Here is an 18,772-nt window from a genome sequence, read left to right as displayed (position 1 = left end):
CAGCTCTTCCTTGATGACTCTATCAGTGAAACATTTTTACAGGTGAAATGTGTGAAAGACTGTCTGGGTTAGTACTTACTATAGAGTGGGCGTTTAATAAATATTGACTCTCTTACATTACATTACATTCCCTACATTTACTCCTGTGATAACCACATGGTAAACAAAATTAAAGACTTGTAGCTATGAATTTGTTTTAAAATTCTAAGAAATTAATAATCCTGTTGTGTCAGAGCCTTTGGTGTCCTGAGTTAAATCTTCTGAGCATCACTTCTGATTTCTGAGTTGATCAGGGGAGAGTGTCATTCAAGCTCCCACGCACTTCTCCCTGGCAGCTTCTCTTCTCTCAGGTTTGCCAGGCCTCTTTGCTTTCTGCTCTGAGGTTCTTCCGACTTTGCAGATGCAGCAGTAGTTCTCTCAGCTCATGTCCTGCACAGCCTTGAGTTTTGGTAAGTTAATACATCTGATGTTCTTCAACCAAGAGGCAACAGTAGTTGGTGGATAAATGCTCCTGCTTCTTTCTTACCTTTTAGGAGGACAGTTTTGTAGGCCAGTCTGTGTGCTTCTCAAGAAGTCCCGGTGAAATTGAGTTCTAGTTGCCCACAGCAGCAACATCAGGAATACACATATCTCTTTATCCTCCTTGGCCATTCCTTCACTGTTTCACCTTTTTAATAACCTGCCCCGACACAAGTAGCTGTCTTAGGTTATACTTATAATGGAAACCAAGCTTAGAAATTTGGTGTAAGAAGAAAGTCTAGAAGGCAGTCCCTCAGAACTCTGTAATTAGGTTACTTACCAGATGGCAATGAGGACTTTGTTAGTGATATTAAGGAGAGGACACATGCGTGGCCCAGCAGTTAAGGCTCTTTCTTTCTAAAGCTAATATAAGTACTACTTTTTTGGGCGTGTAGCTATCAGTAGCATAGATTGATGGTAAATTCTGTAAAGGGGGAAGCCACCTGATTGATTGATTGCATAAGAGCCTTTCCTTCCCGGAGAGAGCAGTGGTTTGTACTGATGGAATTGACACTTCTTTTGATATGAATTTGCCATGTTTACAGTGCCTCTGCTAGCACTACTAACTGATAGAGTTATAAACACCTGATTTTCTGACATTTTGCTTCCAACTAAGGGGCACACTTATAGTAAAGGAGGTGTGACAATGGCACATAACCATGGGATCCACTGGTCCTACCATATATTGTATCACCTAGAGGAAGCTGGCCTGATGGAACATTGTCATGGTGTAGTGGGCATCAGTAAGTCTCCTGCTCAGGAACAATACCCTGAAAGGGTAGGGATGCCATCACCCTTGACACACATACGCACACGCACAGCTGCCACTTGGAAAGTCTGGGGGAGTCAACACACCCAGGGAATAATCTGCTAAGAGGGGATCAGTGTCCATGGATAAATGCCTGCCCTCTATCCCCCAGGGGGCAATTTGGAGAGGCATTATTTATGTTTTTTAGGATGTGCTGGGGATTCAAGCCCTGTAACTTGTGAGAGAGATAAGGAGAAACCAGCAATGGAGACCAAGCCAAAGCAGCTGTTGAGATAGGATGACAGTCCAGTAGTGTATAGTCTTCTGGAAGCCAAATGAAGAGAGTGTTTTAAGGAGAAAGGAGCGATCAACTGGGATAGCATCAACCGGTGTTACTTAGTGGTGTTTCTATGAAGAATCATCTTGCATATTTAAGACTTAGACTCTAGAGTGAGATTAAATTTAAATCCTTGCATCACCACTTGCTTGTTGATTATCTTTTTAAAATTAACCTCTAAGTCTCAATTTCCCCATCTGTGAAATGGCAATGATAATAGGACCCACCTGATAAGTTGTGATGATTAAGTGAAAGAAGGTTAAAGGATTAAAGACGGTTAAATGGTTAGCACAATGACTGTCACCTGACAAGCACTCAGTAAAAGTCAGTTTTTATTTTTATTAATTTCACTCACTATCATTAGATATCATCCATTTATATATTATTATCATCAGTTGTCTCTTTTCTAGCTCTCCATAAAGAATAGCTTATATAGCATTTTAAAACTAGGCATTTCATTGGTAGATATATGGTTCCAGATGCACTGAACAGAAAAACTAGTTAATTCAAATTTCATTAAACATTCATTTACTAGGTATGCTACTGGGCATTGTGGACATATTGATGAACAAGACAGAAGTGGGTCCTTGCCCTCACAAAGCTCATACTCCTTTGGTGGAGACAATTAATTACACAAGTAATTACAATGCGATTTGTGTTAATGATAAGGCAATTCACTACAGGATGAGATGCCAGCTATAGGCTGTACTAATGAAGCTATGGTTACAGATTCAGTTCCCGTGTAGATTGGTTAACTTCCAGGACTATAGACTTTTCTCTGTTCTCTCCTAAATGGACAGATGTTCACAGAACTGGGCCACGTGAACATAGCCCTGACTCCCCTTCTTTTTGTACAAAATTCTTTGTAGGTAACATTTGTAATGAGATGGAGAAATATGCTACTTGCTTAACATCTGGTTTGAGAATCCCTTTTGGGACAAAATGTTCTTTTTTTTTTTTTTATTGGTAACAAGTGATTTGATTACCCTCTTAGAAGGTTATTCTTAAATTGCTTTCTATGGATGGTCCCATTAACGTGAGGTTCTTTGCACTTCTTAGGGCAAGTGCTGTCCAATAGAAATATCATGTATGCCACATAGGTTATTTAAAGTTTTCTGCTAGGTAAATTAAAAAGATGAAATTAAACAACTGAAATTAATTTTAATAATATATTTTATTTAACTCAATATAACCAAAATATTATCATTTTAACCTATAATCAGTATAAACAGTTAATAAGATATCTTACATCTTTTTATGCAAAGTCTTGGAAATCCGGTGTGTATTTCACACTTCTAGCACATTTCAATTCAGACCAGCCACATTTCAAGAGCTCAGTAGCTACTACACTGGACAGCACAGTTTTAGAGCACTTTGATTTATTCTTGTCAACCATTTGGAGGTAGATGGAGTTTAAAGTGCTAGAGAAAATCCAGGAGTTTGCATCAAAGCTGCATGAAGGAAGGAGAGAGAAGAGAGAATCACCAGGGTAGTGTGGCTGAGAAAGGGGTTTTGGGGAGAACATAGGTTTTGAACTGGAATCCTTAAGCTGAACTATACTGAACTGGAATCCTTAAGTTGTTTTATGGAAGTTAGGATTTATAATCCCACCATTCCATCTTCTTAAAAAGCTTCAGTAAATCTGCATTGCTCATTAATGCCTCTGCACAGGTAGATTATTTCAGATGAATTTAAAGACGGCTAAATTCTGTGGTCAGGTGGGTGTAGGGTGGAAATAGAGACTGTTCCCAGGGATGTGGGAGCAAGTAGGTCTAAAGTCTGTTTTTATGCCAAATAAGCATCTCCCTTCCGACGCTCTTCTACAGTAATGTAATTCTTGAAAGGCTTATGACTCTAATTGTTCAACCTAAATAACCTTTATTAGGCCTGTTCTTTATCTCATGGCTGCAATTAGGACTTTTGAGAATCAGTTTCATTTTGAAACTTTGTTCTTTCTTGATTTCTATGCTACTTTCCTGACTGGTTCTCCTACCTCACTTGTTCCTTTGTCCTCCTGCCCTCAAAATGTTCCATGTTTCAGTCTTTGTTTCTCTGCTTTTTTGTATAAACTCCTCTTGAGGAAATAGATTCAATTTAAGGTTGCAGACTTGTCTCCAACATTTATACCTGCTCTGTTAATGGCTCACCTATGTTTTGCTCTAATTTTTCAAATTGCTTGCTAGTTGTTGGATGTAGTAATATAACCTTATAGTTATCCTAAGCATGAACTCAATATCCTCCACAAAACAGCATTTCTTTCCTTCACTTTTCTGTTCCTGTCAATGAATCTCTCCTTATTATCTCTATTCCTTTCTCTTTGTACTTACTACAGGTCGAATATCCCTTATCTGAAATGCTTGGGACCAAAAGTGTTTTCAGATTTCAGATTTTTTTGGATTTTGGAATATTTTCATATATATAATGAGGCATCTTGGGGATGAGATCCAAGTCTAAACACAAAATTCATTTATATTGCATATGTACTTTATACACATAGCCTGAAGATAATTTTATATCATATTTTAAATAAATTTGTTCCTGAAATAAAGTTTGTGCTAAGAGCTTATGTGTGGCATTTTCCAATTGTTATGTCATGTCAGTGTTCAAAAAGTTTTAGGTTTTGGAGCATTTTGGATTTCAGATTTTCAGATTAAAGATACTCAAGCTGCCTTAGTATACTTTGGTCCATATTGTATATAGGTAACTGTATTAGCCTTCCATTACTGCTGTAACAAATTACCACAAACGTATTTGCTTGAAAATAACACAGGTTTTTAATCTGTAATTTTTTTTACAGTTATGCAGGACAGAAGTTCAAAATGGGTCTCACTGGGCTAAGATCAAATTGCCAACAAGTATGCATTCCTTTCTGGAGGCTCTAGGGGAGAATTCATGTTCTTGCCTTGTCCAGCTTCTAGAGACTGTCCCCATTCCTTGGCTCATGGTCTCCTTATATTTTCAAAGCCAGTAAAGCCATTTCGGTTATTCTTCCATGGCATCACTCTGTAATAACTCTTATGCTTCCTCTTACACATTTTAAAGACCCTTGTGATTACATTGGGCTCACCCAGATAATCTAGGATAATCTCTTCCTATTTTAAAGTCAGTTGATTAGCAACCTTAATTCCATCTTCAACCTTAATTCCCCCTTGCCATGACACAATGTATTTTAAGTTTCCAGGAATTGGATCTAGGCAGTTTCGAGGGGCTATTGCTCTGCCTACTACAGTAACCATGCCCTTCCCCTTACTGAACCCTTGATGGCAGGCTTACGCACTGTGTTAGGTTGTGTTTCCCCAGAAGCCATCCCTTAGACAAAGATTTGTGTGAAAGTCGGTTATTCGTGGAAAGAGGTGATTACTAGAAACACAGGTAGGGAAGTGGGAAAGCAAGGCAGGAAGAAAAAGGAATCTGATAGAGTGTATGTTATCAAGCAGGATTCCATGTAGGTTATTTTAAAAGGCTCTAGGACCGGCTTCTGGGAAAAATCCATTAGCGAGGCCTCCGCCTAGAAATCTGTGAGCATCACCTGAGGCTCTGAGCTCATGAACCCACGGCTCTAAAAATGCAGATAAAATGCCCGGTGTCATGGAGGATGGTGAAAAAATGGTGAAATAACACTGAAATATTGATTTTCTCCACCCCACTGCTAGGGAAGAACAAAGGAAAGCTAAAGTTGTAATTGGTAAAGAAGTAGCTGTCACATTAGCCTAGAAAGAGAGATGTTAGACCATTTTTGGAGTTTTTGTTCTTGTTTTTGTCTGAGTTCAAACATCATTACCAGCTGGTCTTGTTTTTGTCCTGGTCCATCACTGTTACAGAGTACACTTGTTTGATACTGGTGTTCTGTGAAACCGATTATGTTCAGAAGGACACTGTGGCTTACTGCATAATGCCAGGCCAACTCCCAGCTGTCAGCAACTGCTTTTCTTTTACCTCTCTATATTGTGGTCTTGTGCTGGAATGGTGAGTGCCAAGACAAGTGAGACTACAATAGTACCTGCTACTGCTAACTTGCCCCCATTCTACAGATTGCTACTGGGTGGATATTGATATTTCTATAATACTTCTTTCATCATAGTTTTACCATATATAGTGGGTTTTTTTATTGCTGTAAAACAAATTATTGCAAATTTAGCAGATTATAACAACACCCATTTATGAGCTCACAATATTATAGACCAAGGTCTGGGTATGGGTTGGCTGGATTTCCTGCTCAGGATCTCATGAAGCTGAAATCAAGGTGTTGGCTAGGACTATCCTTATAGTCTTTCTCTTACCTTTAGAGTCTTCAGGCTCCTTCAGATTGTTAGCAGAATCCAGTTCGTTGTAGTGGTTGGACTGAGATACTCGTTTCCTTGCTGGTTGTCAGTTAGCTGGGGGGTGGGGTGGGGTGGGGGCACTCTCAGCTTCTGGAGCCTGTAATTCTTACAAGTGCTTACTCCCATGTACAAAGTCAGATGTGTTAAAACCTTCTCATGCTTTAAAACCCTGACTGGCTCTGCCTCTGATTGCTAGATCCAGATTGAAAGGGCTCATGTGATTAAGTCAGGCCTACGAGGATAATCTCCCTTTTGATTAATGCAAATAAACTTATTACTAACCTTAATAATGTTGGCAAATCCCTTTTGCTGTGTTAGGTAACATTTTTCATTTGTCTCAAGAGTCATGCATGTTGTGTTTATCAGTAGTGCATTCCTTTTTATTGCTGAAGTAATAGTCCATTGTATATGTTGTGTGTGCAATTTCTTTATCATTTCCCTTGTTACTGGACATGTCAGCTGTTTCCAGGTTTTGGCTGTCATGCATCAAGATGCTATTGAATGTTCATGTACAAGTCTTTGTGTGAACCTACATTTTCATTTCTCTTGGATAAATACCTAGAAGTGTAATGGCTTGGTCATATAGTAGGTATATATTTAACTTTTTAAGAAACTGTTGAATTGTTTTCCAAAGTGGTTATACCATTTTACATTCCCACCAGCAGTAGATGAGAATTCTAGTTGCTTCCTATACTTGCCAAAAAGGCTAGTATGGCCAGTCATTTTCATTTTAGCCATTTTAATAGGTGTAATAGTATCTCATTGTGGTTTTAGTTTGCAGTTATGTAATGACTAATGGTATTATGCATCTTTTTGTATGATTATTGACTTATTGAGCATCTTTTCATGTTATTTTTGACTTCTGTATAGCTTCTTTGGTGAAGTGTTTGCTCAAATCTTGTGCCCATTTTTTAAAAAGCGAGTTTTCAAAAAATTTAAAAAAATTATCAACTATTTGATTTTCCTTTTTATTGTCTATATTGAAGGTGTAAAACGTGTTTTCATATATATTTACATAGTGAAATGATTTACAGTCAAGCAAATTAACATATCCATCACCTCATATAATAAGGTTTTTATTTTTTTTATCACATTTTGAGGGTTCTTTATGCAGTCTAGATGCAAGTCCTTTTATGAGAAATGCAGCTTGCAAATATTTCCCTCCATGTGTTGATTTTTTAAATCATTCTTTTTACAATGTCTTTTGAAGAGAGTACTTTATTTTGATGTCTTTTTTTTTTTTTGGTGGATTCTACACTTTATATCTAATTTATCTTTGTCTAACTCAGTATCACAAAGATTTTTCCTTTTTTCCTTTAGAAGTTTTCTAGTTTTAGGTTCTCCGTCTAGGTCTGTGTTCCATCTTGAGTTAATTTTTGCATGTGTTCTGAGGGAGGTCTTCAGTTTGCCTTTGTGTTTTTTGAAAATTTTTTAGTTATTATGAATACGTAATAGTTATACACGTTTATCAAGTAGGTGCAATATTTTGATACAAGTGTACAATGTGTAATGATCAAATCAGGGCAATTAGGATATCCATCACCTTGATCATTTATCATTTCTTTGTGTTAGGAACATTCCAATTCTACTTTTATTTTGAAATATACAGTGCATTTTTGTAACTATAGTTACCCTATTGTGATACTGAGCTCTTGCCTTTGTTTTTGAAAGTTATTTTCATTGGATTTTAACTTTCAGGGTGACAAATGTTTTTCATTCGATACTTTAAAGATGCTGCTATACTGTCTTCTTGCTTGTATTGTTTCCAGTGAGAAATCTGCTTCTTAGGACACACTAAAGATGAGAATAATTCCTGTGGAGTTTTGTTGTTATTGTTCATGTATTTTCTGGACACAGATTGTGACGATTTACCAGCTGGAAGTGCATGATTTTAAAACAAGTGAAACTTAATTCCTGTTTAAAAGTGATTACTTTATATTTTCAAATGAATGCATTAGAAATGGTACTCCAGAGATACAAAGGACTTTTAATTTTTGATATAGTAGCTGAGCCAGAACAAAACATCATAAATTCCAGGGGCTTCATGTTGGTGTCTCAGGAGGAAATAATGCAGTGGAGATTAGATAGCCACTCTGTATCTTTGGAATAAAACAGATGTTTTATTCTGGACTTAGCAAAATCCAGGGTTAGACAAATCAGTCTTATATCTATTATAAGAGAAATATTAAAAGGAAATAAATCTCTCTCAGCAAATTTCACCTAAGATGCTTTTATGAAAGTTTCAATTCATTTACACAATTGAATAAAGTAAAAATTTATAGTGAATATCAAAGCTTTCCTTTGGCTATAAAATAGATTACAATTGGCTATTTTAAATAGTTTTAAAATTGACTTATACAATAAATAAGATGAAAGATTTTACTATAATATTAGCCTGTGTGGAAATCAAACTAATTTTTGGTCAGTTACAATTGTAGTTAAAGGCAGTTTGCTATATTTAATACTAGAAAGTATACAAAAAAAATCTCAAATCAACATGTGAAATGCATTCTTAAGCTCAGCAAAGAAATTATTAATAATAGCATAATATATAGATACATTATAATATACATAAATATATGAGTAAATATAAAATGTAAAATAATATCCATATACAGTTGATTAAAAAATCAAAATACTGCTTTCAAAATACATTGTATTTTTTCATTTTAAAGAAACGAAGACTCAAAGAACTAAGAAAGAATATATTCTATTTATTTTTTAACTAGTATTAAACATGACTAACTCATGAGTGAAAGATAGGTAGAAATAACTTTCTGTTTCCTCTGCAGTGTAGAGAAAAAGTTTCTATAGTTGAATAAATGCAATTAAATGAAGTTCAAAGAAATATATGATGTGGCTATTTCCTTTAATCTTTCAAGATATTTGAACATAAGATTTAAGGACATAATTACTTCTTTAAGCTTAAAAGCTAAAGTTCTTAAATGGAAATATTATAGTCAATGACTGGAGAAGCAATTCAAAAACTATATTGATAAATTAATAATTCTAGAACAATATTAGCTCACTTTTTAAAAGTGAGTGACTTGTGCTGTTAATGACTGAGCACCCCTAGTTTTTTTATTATATTAAAAGTATTATGGTGCATTTTTATATACATACTTGACTAAGATATTCATGTGTATCTTTGTTATTCTTGTACAGAGGAAGAAGAAAATACAAAGATGAAGTTTAATGTGATAAAGGTTTTTCTCAGCTCTTTGAATCAGTCTTAAAAACAAAATTTTGTCTTTTGTTGCAAAAAATTTGTACGCAGCTTACAAATTGTTACAAACTGTGAATTGTTTCTTCTTTTAGTCATGTATATTATATCTGTGGTTGCCAATCTGATTATCTCCTATCATAAAAATTTAGTATGTTTCTATTGGAGTTGTTACTGGGTTATTGTTCATTTCGAAAGTATAATCAAGTCCATAAATTGCTAACATGACTGTTGAATTTAAAGCAACTAGCTTGTTTTTCTTTCCCCCCCAGTAATTCTTTTAACAATTCCCTTTCCTACCTTTGAAGTTTTTTTAATCAATTTTCATCACAACTAAATAATAAGTGACCATGGTTAGCTGCCTTTAGTTTGCTTTCACTGTAATAGTCTTTCATAAAGTAAGCCTTTTTTTTTGGTTAATGTGTGTATATATATATATATATATATATACATATATATGTATATATATGTATATATATACATATACATATGTATATATATATATGTAAACATCTGTGTGGTTTTTTTTTTTTTACTTACACTGTGTTTTATTTTGATGTGATTTGGCTATTAACAGCAACATATTAAAATTTTTAGAAATAGAATAACCAGGTTTCATTTATTTGGATATTTAGGATTATATAACTTACATGGAAAAGATATATTAGTTCAGATGTCTTTTTATAACTATAGTCTATTGGATTCATCAGGAAAGGAAAAAGGCTGCTGGGACAAACATAGCTTGGAGAAAAATAGTAGCATTTTGGTTTATTCCATTTTAGCATGCCATGATGTAGAAAGAAGATGATGTTCTTCTTAGCCCTTTTAAAAAAATTGTTTTTTGTCTTAGGTTTATGACAATAGTGGAATAGTAACAGTATATTTCCAGGCTTATTTCATTTACATGTGTGGCAGTATAAATAGCTGAGGGACTGGGGAATGAACCTGGCTGGCACCATGATGCACTTAAACATTAGGCACAGCTGTATTTCCAAAGACAGTTGCTGAATACAGCCTCTGTGAAGAATACCTGATTCTGGGGAGACACATGCTTCACTTGAGTAAATATTTCTCCAATTATTAAAGTCTGTTCTTAACTGGAACTGTTAGAATACAAAGAGTTATGCACATACTGAATCTTCTCAGTTAAGACTGAGTGACAACGTCCACTAATCATTTTCTATTATTATTGCTATTGGCTCTGAGACATGAATACAGTGTCATTCTTCCTTTTCCAGTTTAAGGCTTTAAATTACCACAGTGTTTTCAGTTTTCTGAAAGAGTAGGAGTTGTCTATTATAGTACCAAAAGTTGTCTTTCTCTACCTGTTTGGAATTGGCATTGCTGTGCTCCAGTACTTTACTTCTTACGTATTACAGCTCTATCAGAGGTTTTAATTGCTTTGCATATGTTTGAAGAGGATACTTATATTTGGGCAATCTAAGCAGCCAACTCAGTTTCGTATTGAATTAGCTGCATTAAGCCAAGTAATCCCTCTGAAGTACATTTTGTTAAGTAAGAGAGAAAGTGATAATGAAAAGATTCATTCTTGGTTCCAATATATAAGTACAGTATCCTGCCAGGATAACATTTCTGCAGCAGCACTGTCTGTCTGACAGCTGGTTAGTTAAGAAACTTTCAGCACCAAAGTGATTGTAAATAAACTGAATTGGATTTGTGGCTTCAAAATAATACTTAGCACTAGCTATGGATATCTGTTAACTTATATGTGAAACTATATGTACATGCACCACATATGTGTATATCATACTCTGCATACGTGTGAGTGTTAACTGCTTTAGGTACAATATTAGAGTTGTTTAAATGGTCTTCATTCTATGAAGTAGGTAATCATTAGCAAGGCACTGCTTAAAAACACTGCTTAAATTAAATCTCACTCATGTGCATGTGTGCTATAGCTAATAGTATAATATTAATGATCTTTGATCAAGCTGTTAGGGAACAGTGTAGGCAACCTGGAATCCAGAGGTCTGAAGATGAATGAAGGCTCTGCCCATCAAGCTCTATAACTGTGAGACATAACATCCTTCTAAAGACCCCTCCCCATTCCCCTATTTTCTAAGTAGATTAACAGCTCCCACTCTTGGGCCAACACAATTCTTATACCCACTTCTGTTTGCTTCTCTTAGAGCAGTAATTTTGGTGTTTTACAGTGTTTATACATTTCTCTCTCTCCCTCCTTTATTGGGCTGAGAGCTCTTAGCAGGCAGTTTCCATGTTCTCTGCTTACCCTCACTGTCTAATATGGTGCTTACTATATTGAGGGCAGTCAATGAGTATATGCTGAATGAACAGATCTGTGTTAGATCTGGAATAGAATATCTTTAATGAGTCTTAATGATTTTTGCTTATAACTTGATGCTTAGTGGGTAACCAACTGACAGCTGGTTAGTTAAATTTTCAGAACCAAAGTGATCGTAAATGAACTGAATTGGATTTGTGGCTTCAAAATAATACTTAGCACTAGCTATGGATATCTCTTAACTTATATGTGAAACTGTACGTACGTGCACTATATATATGAATATCATACTGTATGAGTGTTAAGTCAGTGTTGATATAATTGGTCTGTCATATATTTAGTTGAGAGAATGACTTCAAAACCTATCAGTGGATTATGCTAGATTACAAATTTCTGGCATGACTAGGTTCGTCATGGACATCTGTGTGTTATTCCATTGGTTTGTGACTTCTTGAAATACTTTATAGTCACATTCTGAACCTCAGCAATGGAAAAAGTAGTTTTTTTATGGCTTCAGACACTATAATCTGAAGGTAAATGTGTCAGACCTTTAAAAATATATTTCTGATTATTAATCTCATCAGACTGTTGAGCATGTTAGTTACTGACATTGCTAAAATGAGCAATGATGTCAGGGTTTAAATTTTCTTGAGACCTCCAACCTGGACTTACATGCACAATCTAATTCTAGATGAAGTATTTAAAGGCCTGAACATTTAAATATAATTATATTTAATACAGACATTTGATCTTGGGACTTGAACAAGAGGATTACTTTACTTCCTTCATGTTTGTGTATATTTAGGGATGAATCCTGGTCTGAATATGAACCTTAGAAGAAAGTCAGCAGTGTGGGAACTGAATTTAATTCTTGTATTATTTCATTTTTCTCTTGAGCTTAATTAATAGTCTACATGTCATACTACTGGTCAGAGAAAATGCCCCAGACATGTTTTATTCTGGCATTTGTGAGATTCTTTAATTACTTTGTATATTTTTATTTTATTATCTTATTTAAGTTTTAATGTTATTTATGATTGTGAAATATATCCTCACAGTTAGAAATTCAAAAGTTGCAAAAGCTGAAAAAGTTGATCACACACCCCGTCCTTATTTACCTAGTTCTCCTTTCCTAAGGTAACCGATGTTACCAGTATTTTAATATATTTTCAGCAATATTATATCCATAAGAAATATGCACATAACACACACACATGTCTATTTTTTCCTTTTTAAAAACATAAATAGTAGTATAATACACAATTTTTTTGTATCTGCCTTATATCTTAGGGATGTCTCAGGTTTTATAGTGGAAAAAACTGGATTCAGCCAAAACAGGCATTTAGGGTGTATAAAACATACAACTTCTCTTTTGGCCTATTTATGCATATTTATATTTTACTTATAGCTGTTATTCTTACATTTATATCTTATTCACATATATTTATGTTATGTGTATATTTTGGTCTACTTGGCCATCATGGATTTAATCATGACATATTAAGTATGAGCAACCTTTCAAATTGATTGTGGGGGAAAGAAGCAAAGAGTGTTTGTCGGCATGGTATAAATTTGAACTTTAGGCTTCCAGACAAAAATTTTAATGCAGAACAGAATGACTATATTATTCTAGGATCTGGAAACTATAACATAATGAAGACTCATTGAAAGAAATAAACATGCAATTATTGTCCTCAAGTAATTAAATGACTATCATATAAAAAGGAATTAGACTTATGTGCCTCTGGAAGGCAGAACTAGAACTATACTGAGATATATAATACATAATTTCTTGTTCCCCTGACTTTAAGCATGATAACTTTTCAAAATGGAAGAGGCTGTCTCCTGAGGTACACAGTAGAGACTAAAATGGCCATTTTTCTGGGATGTCGTACAAGTGATCCCGTACTGTAGACATGAACTAGGTAACCCCTTAGCATTCCCAGCCCTAAGATGTTCTCTCCCAGACCAGTTCTCTGTATAAGGTTTGCCAACCCTTGGGGCTGTTAATGGCTAACACTGCTCCTTCTTGGTCATGCAATTCCCTTTGGAGGGAGCAATACAGAAAGATCAGCATCAGCCATGCCAACAGCAGCTTGTACTTGTAGGGCGAAGTGAATAGTTTCAGACCTCTAACATACCAACAAATAAAGATAATAGAAATAAAAATGTATGAAACATTTCAGATACACATAGCACCATTCTGTGCTGAAGAAAACAGTCCAAGCAGAAACATTTTTTCCCCATTAAGAGCACCTGGAGGTGTATGTCAGTCCTGATGCATATATAGTGAGTAGTCAGATAAGAAAGCCTTTCTCAGGGATGACTGTTTCTTATCTACTCTTTATTTTAAGAAATCATGCAGTTCTCAGTTTTATGACTTTGAGGAATGGTAACACGTGCCATCTAGCAAGCTTCTTGAGGGCAGGGTTGATATTTGGAGATATCTAGAAACTCACTGTCACCCTATCACAGTGTCTTGCTCAAATAAATATTTGTTGAATGCATCAATAAATCATAAGCTCAGTCAAGACCAATTTCTTCACTGTCCTTTATGGATATTTATAATATTCATTGTTAATAATAGGAATACACCCACTAGTGGTTTTTCTCCTTTTGTGCCTTCCTTCATTTTGTTTCACTAGCCATAGTGTCATTTTCTGTGTTTTTTCCCTCCAAATTTTACAATCTTTCAAATTTGACATTCACTTTTTTATACCTCATTGTTATCTCTTTCTCTCTGTGATTCAAATACCTTAAATACTTGTTTTATACAATTTACACTTAATTATCATAATATTTTATTACATATATTGCCTATGGAGCCTGTGTGGTTTATACAAAAAGTAAGCAAAAGGTATAGAATTTCCATATACCCCATCACCAACAGTTTCCCCTATTATTAACATCTTGCATTAGTGGGGTACGTTTGTTATAATTGATGAGCCGATATAGATACGTGCACAGTTTGTGTTCGCATTCACTCTTTGCGTTGTACGTTATAGGTTTAGACAAATGTATAATGACATGTATCCACTAGTACAGTATCATACAGATTAGTTTCATTGCTCTAGAAATCCCCTGTGCTCCACCTATTCATCCCTTCCTCCCCCGAATGCCTGGCAACCACTGATCTTTTTATTGTCTTCGTAGTTTTGCCTTACCCAGAGGTTATACAGTTAGAATCATACAGTATGTAGCCTTTTCAGATTGGCTTTTTTTGTTTAGCAATATGCATTTAAGGTTTCTACATGTCTTTCTGTGGCTCGATAGTTCATTTTTTAAAATTATTAATAATATCCCAGTGTCTATATGTACCACAGTTTGTCTAGTTACTTATTGAAGGACATTTCTATTATTTTTCGAAGAATAATTCTTATGCATTGCTTAAAAGATTGATTTAATGCAGGGGTAGAAACTAAAGCTTATATAGTTTATTATTTCCAGAAACCAGAGTTTGGAAAATGTGCCTCATAGTGAAGGATTTAATTAAAGTCTCTTTAGCTCTGAGATTAATGCTTATATTACATCAATATATGACAATATTTACATTGTTAAAATAAACACACTATTTTAATAATCAGAAACATAAACATTTTTAAAAACTTTCATTTTCTGCATAATTGAGATTTCCAAACGCATGAGAGTGTAGAGAAAAATCTTTTTTTCTTATAGACATTTGTCACTCTATTGCATTTCACAAGAAAAGTTAGAACGTTTTCAATGTTGTTATTGTTTGAATGTTTCAGTTCACCCAAAATTTATGTGTTGAAACTTAGTCCCCAATATGACAGTATTAAGAGATGAGGTCTTTGGGAAGTGATTAAGTCATGAGGTTGTAGCCCTTATGAATGGATTAATGCCATTATAGAAGAGGCTTCAGAGAGCCACCTGCTCTCTCTTACTCTCTTTCCCTTCCACGTCACCCCATGTGAGGGTGCAGTAACAAGGCATCATCAATGAGAAACGGTGCCTCACCAGACACTGAACCTTCCAGCACCTTGATCTTGGACTTCCCAGCCTCTGGAACTATGAGCAAATAAACTTCTACTATTATAAATTACCCAGTCTGTGGTATTCTGTTATAACAGCACAAATGGACTGAGACAAATTTATATTTTGTTAAAGCTTCTATTACAGAATCTTAGAATGCAAAAAGGGAACCTGTTGGTCCGTTTGGTCTCCAATATTTGAATTTCTCCTCTGACATTGCAGGTAAGTGATCTTGTAGTTTATGTTTAAACATTTTGAATGATAGAAGATTACTCTTTTATAAGTCAACTGGTTTCACTTTTTTAGATCACTTTAATCATTAGAATGGCCTTTCTTTTATTCACCTGAACTCTTTTTTTTCTCATAATTTTTACCCATCCATTTTAATTGTACTTCATGAATAATAAAGAATAAATTTAATCTTTTCCCCAAAGATAGCCCTTTAAATATTCAAAAGATAGCTAGAATGTCACTTTCCATATTAAACTTCTTAAGCACCTTATCATCTTAAACATTTTCCTCTGGATAATTTTGCTGAATGGTTTTTGCAGTTCTTTAAAAACATTTTGTGAGTGCACACTATGTTCTTTTATTCATTCACTAATTGTTTTTGAGTGCCTAGTACCTACCAGATGCAGTGTTAGGAACTGAAGATAGAATGGTTAGCTAGACAACAGCTGGCCTTTCCATCATGAAAAATACAAGGGGAAAAGACAGAGATTAATGGTGTGGGGGAAACAGGTGCTCAGGGAAGGTCAGTCAGGAGAGGAACCTTCTAGGCAGATGTGTTGGCATGTGAAAGAACTTGGAGATAGAAAAGAGTTTGGCAAATTCCAGGAACTGACAGAAGACCGCTGTGACTAGAATGCAGTTAGAAAGTGTGCATGTGGTGGTTTTAATATGTCTGCAAATTCTTTCGTAAGATGGAGCCTTGTTTCCTCCTCTTAAATCTGGGCAGGACTTAGTGATTCCTGTCTAGTGAATAGAATGTGGTGCTATGTGATTTCTGAGTTTAGGTCATTAAAAAGAACAGCTTCCACTTGGCTAACATGCTGCTGGGCCACCCATTTTTAAAAATATATTTTTTTTATTTTAGCGTATTATGGGGGTACAAGTGTTTAGGTTACATATATGCCCATGCCCCCCCCCCAGCCCCCTCTGGGTCACCCATTCTGGGGGAAGGCAGCTGACAAACTATAAGGACTCTCAGCAGCCTGTGGAGGTTCCCATGTGAGAGGACCTGGGGCTGCTACCAATGCCAGCAGTAAACAGCAAGTTGTGAATGTGAATGAACCATTTTGGAAGTGGATCCATCTGCCCCAGTCCAGGCTTCAGATGATTGCAGCTTCAGTCACCATCGACCCCATGAAAAACCCCAAACCAAGACCACCATTAACCCTATGAAAGATCCCAAACCCAGGGTCACCATCAACTCCACGAAAGACCCCAAACCAGGACCACCCATCTAAGGCACTTCTGAATCCTGGCCCCAGTAATTGAGAGATACCAAGGTTATTTTCATTTTAAACCACTAAGTCTTGAGGTAACTTGTTATGCAGATAATTGATAGAGAAGAGATATGTCAGATTATTTTGGCTTCAAATAACACAAGACCCAATTGAGGGTATGAGTAATTTTTTTACAGAGTTGTCATCAGAGTAACCTAAGTGTTCAGAGCAGTCTGGTACATGGGAAATGCTCTATGTACCAGGCACCTACTTGCTAGTATTTACTGGGTTTGGTTCTCCTAAGTAACTTGGACTAAGGTGCTATCTTCAGAAAGAAATTACTAATTTAAATTTTATTATTATTTCTACATGCTTTTTGGATTAGGTGTGGAACTTTATAAAAGATGTCATATATTGAGGTGGAACCTCAAGAGAGAAAATGAAATTTATATTTTGAAAGAGAGTTATCTGAGCATTAGTAAAAAACATGGGTTAGTATTTGGTATTTATTATTTTGCCTTTTACAACTCTGGACTTGAAATGGACAAATATAAAAAAATGTGATAGTTAGACATTCATTCAGAAAGCATCCAAAGAATATTTGGGTGGAGGAGCCCAGGTACTAAATTAAACAACACAGTATGAAATGGAAAATACATACAAATCTTGTACTACATATACAGAGCTTTCTTCCTCTCTCACTGAATGTTAATTCCCAGTCAAGACTGTCTAGTCGTTTGCAGGAGTCTGCAAAGATAGAACATTTATAGGAATTAATGCTCTGTGGATATACAACACGGAGACCCTGAAGAACTAAAAAAGCATGAATAAATGTATTCCAATTATAGGCTAATGCAGGTAATGGGTTTATAGTACTTAGAGGTCTGGATCTGTTCTCTGACAGCCTGCAGACATTAGGGGCCCCTCATGGTTCGCCTGCAATGTAGGCATTATGGAGTGATTTTTACTTTACTGCCTTTTCCATCAGATCATCCCCTTTCTTTCACACACAAGGTTAATTCACTTCTTGATCACATTATTTCCTCGCTGCTCTTTGACAATATAAAAATTCTGAGTGGACAGCTCAATCCCTCTTCCATCTCAGATTTGATTGTTATGGTATTGCCTGGCGTCCCTCAGAGGCCTCCAGCAGCCTTTGCTGCACTTTATGACACTTAAATGGCTCGGCTACAATTTCTCCATCTATTCACGAAATGCTGTTAATAACTCATTTCCAAAGAGGCCCTTCTTTATGTCTTGGCATTAAAGGAATTTTTATTAGGTGCCAGGATAGGTGACACACAGCCCCAGTAACCAAAGAGTTAATTAATCTGTTGAAATTTATTGCCTTTTATACTGCACTCAGTGTGACAGTCCCTAAGAGAAACAGATACTATATTTACAGCCCGAGTTGAAATATTCAGTAATATAGTCTGCATACTGACCTACTCCATCAGTGTATGCCTTCTGCTGGAACATCCATTAATCACAGAAGATGAATTTGTGTAATCTATCTTCTTTCTTATTCTGAGATTCCAATAAATATTGAAATAATAATTTATTGATTACCTTGCAATATAAATGTATAGTAAAGGCACCCAAGACATTTGCATAGTAATGTATTTTGGAAGTTCTTGGCATTCTATGGGAATGAAAAGGACAAACTGAGAGAGGAGTGGCATGGAATACTCTTGTGGGTGAAACTCCAAACCAATTTCTTATTGTGTAGAGAGAAATGAGAAGGTAGTTTTTGAACTATCAAAAGTCATAATCATAGCCATGATCATTACATTCTTCAAAGTAAACAACACGTATATTTATCGAGTCTTAGTTAGCACTTCACCTTCTTTGTGTATCATCCTCAGGATATTTTAGATCACAAAATAATTTCCTTGTGCCACAATTTCACTTGTAAAACC

The sequence above is a fragment of the Microcebus murinus genome, chromosome 15, assembly GCF_040939455.1.
Source record: "Microcebus murinus isolate Inina chromosome 15, M.murinus_Inina_mat1.0, whole genome shotgun sequence".
Taxonomy (NCBI): domain Eukaryota; kingdom Metazoa; phylum Chordata; class Mammalia; order Primates; family Cheirogaleidae; genus Microcebus; species Microcebus murinus.
This window is presented reverse-complemented; position numbering follows the sequence as displayed.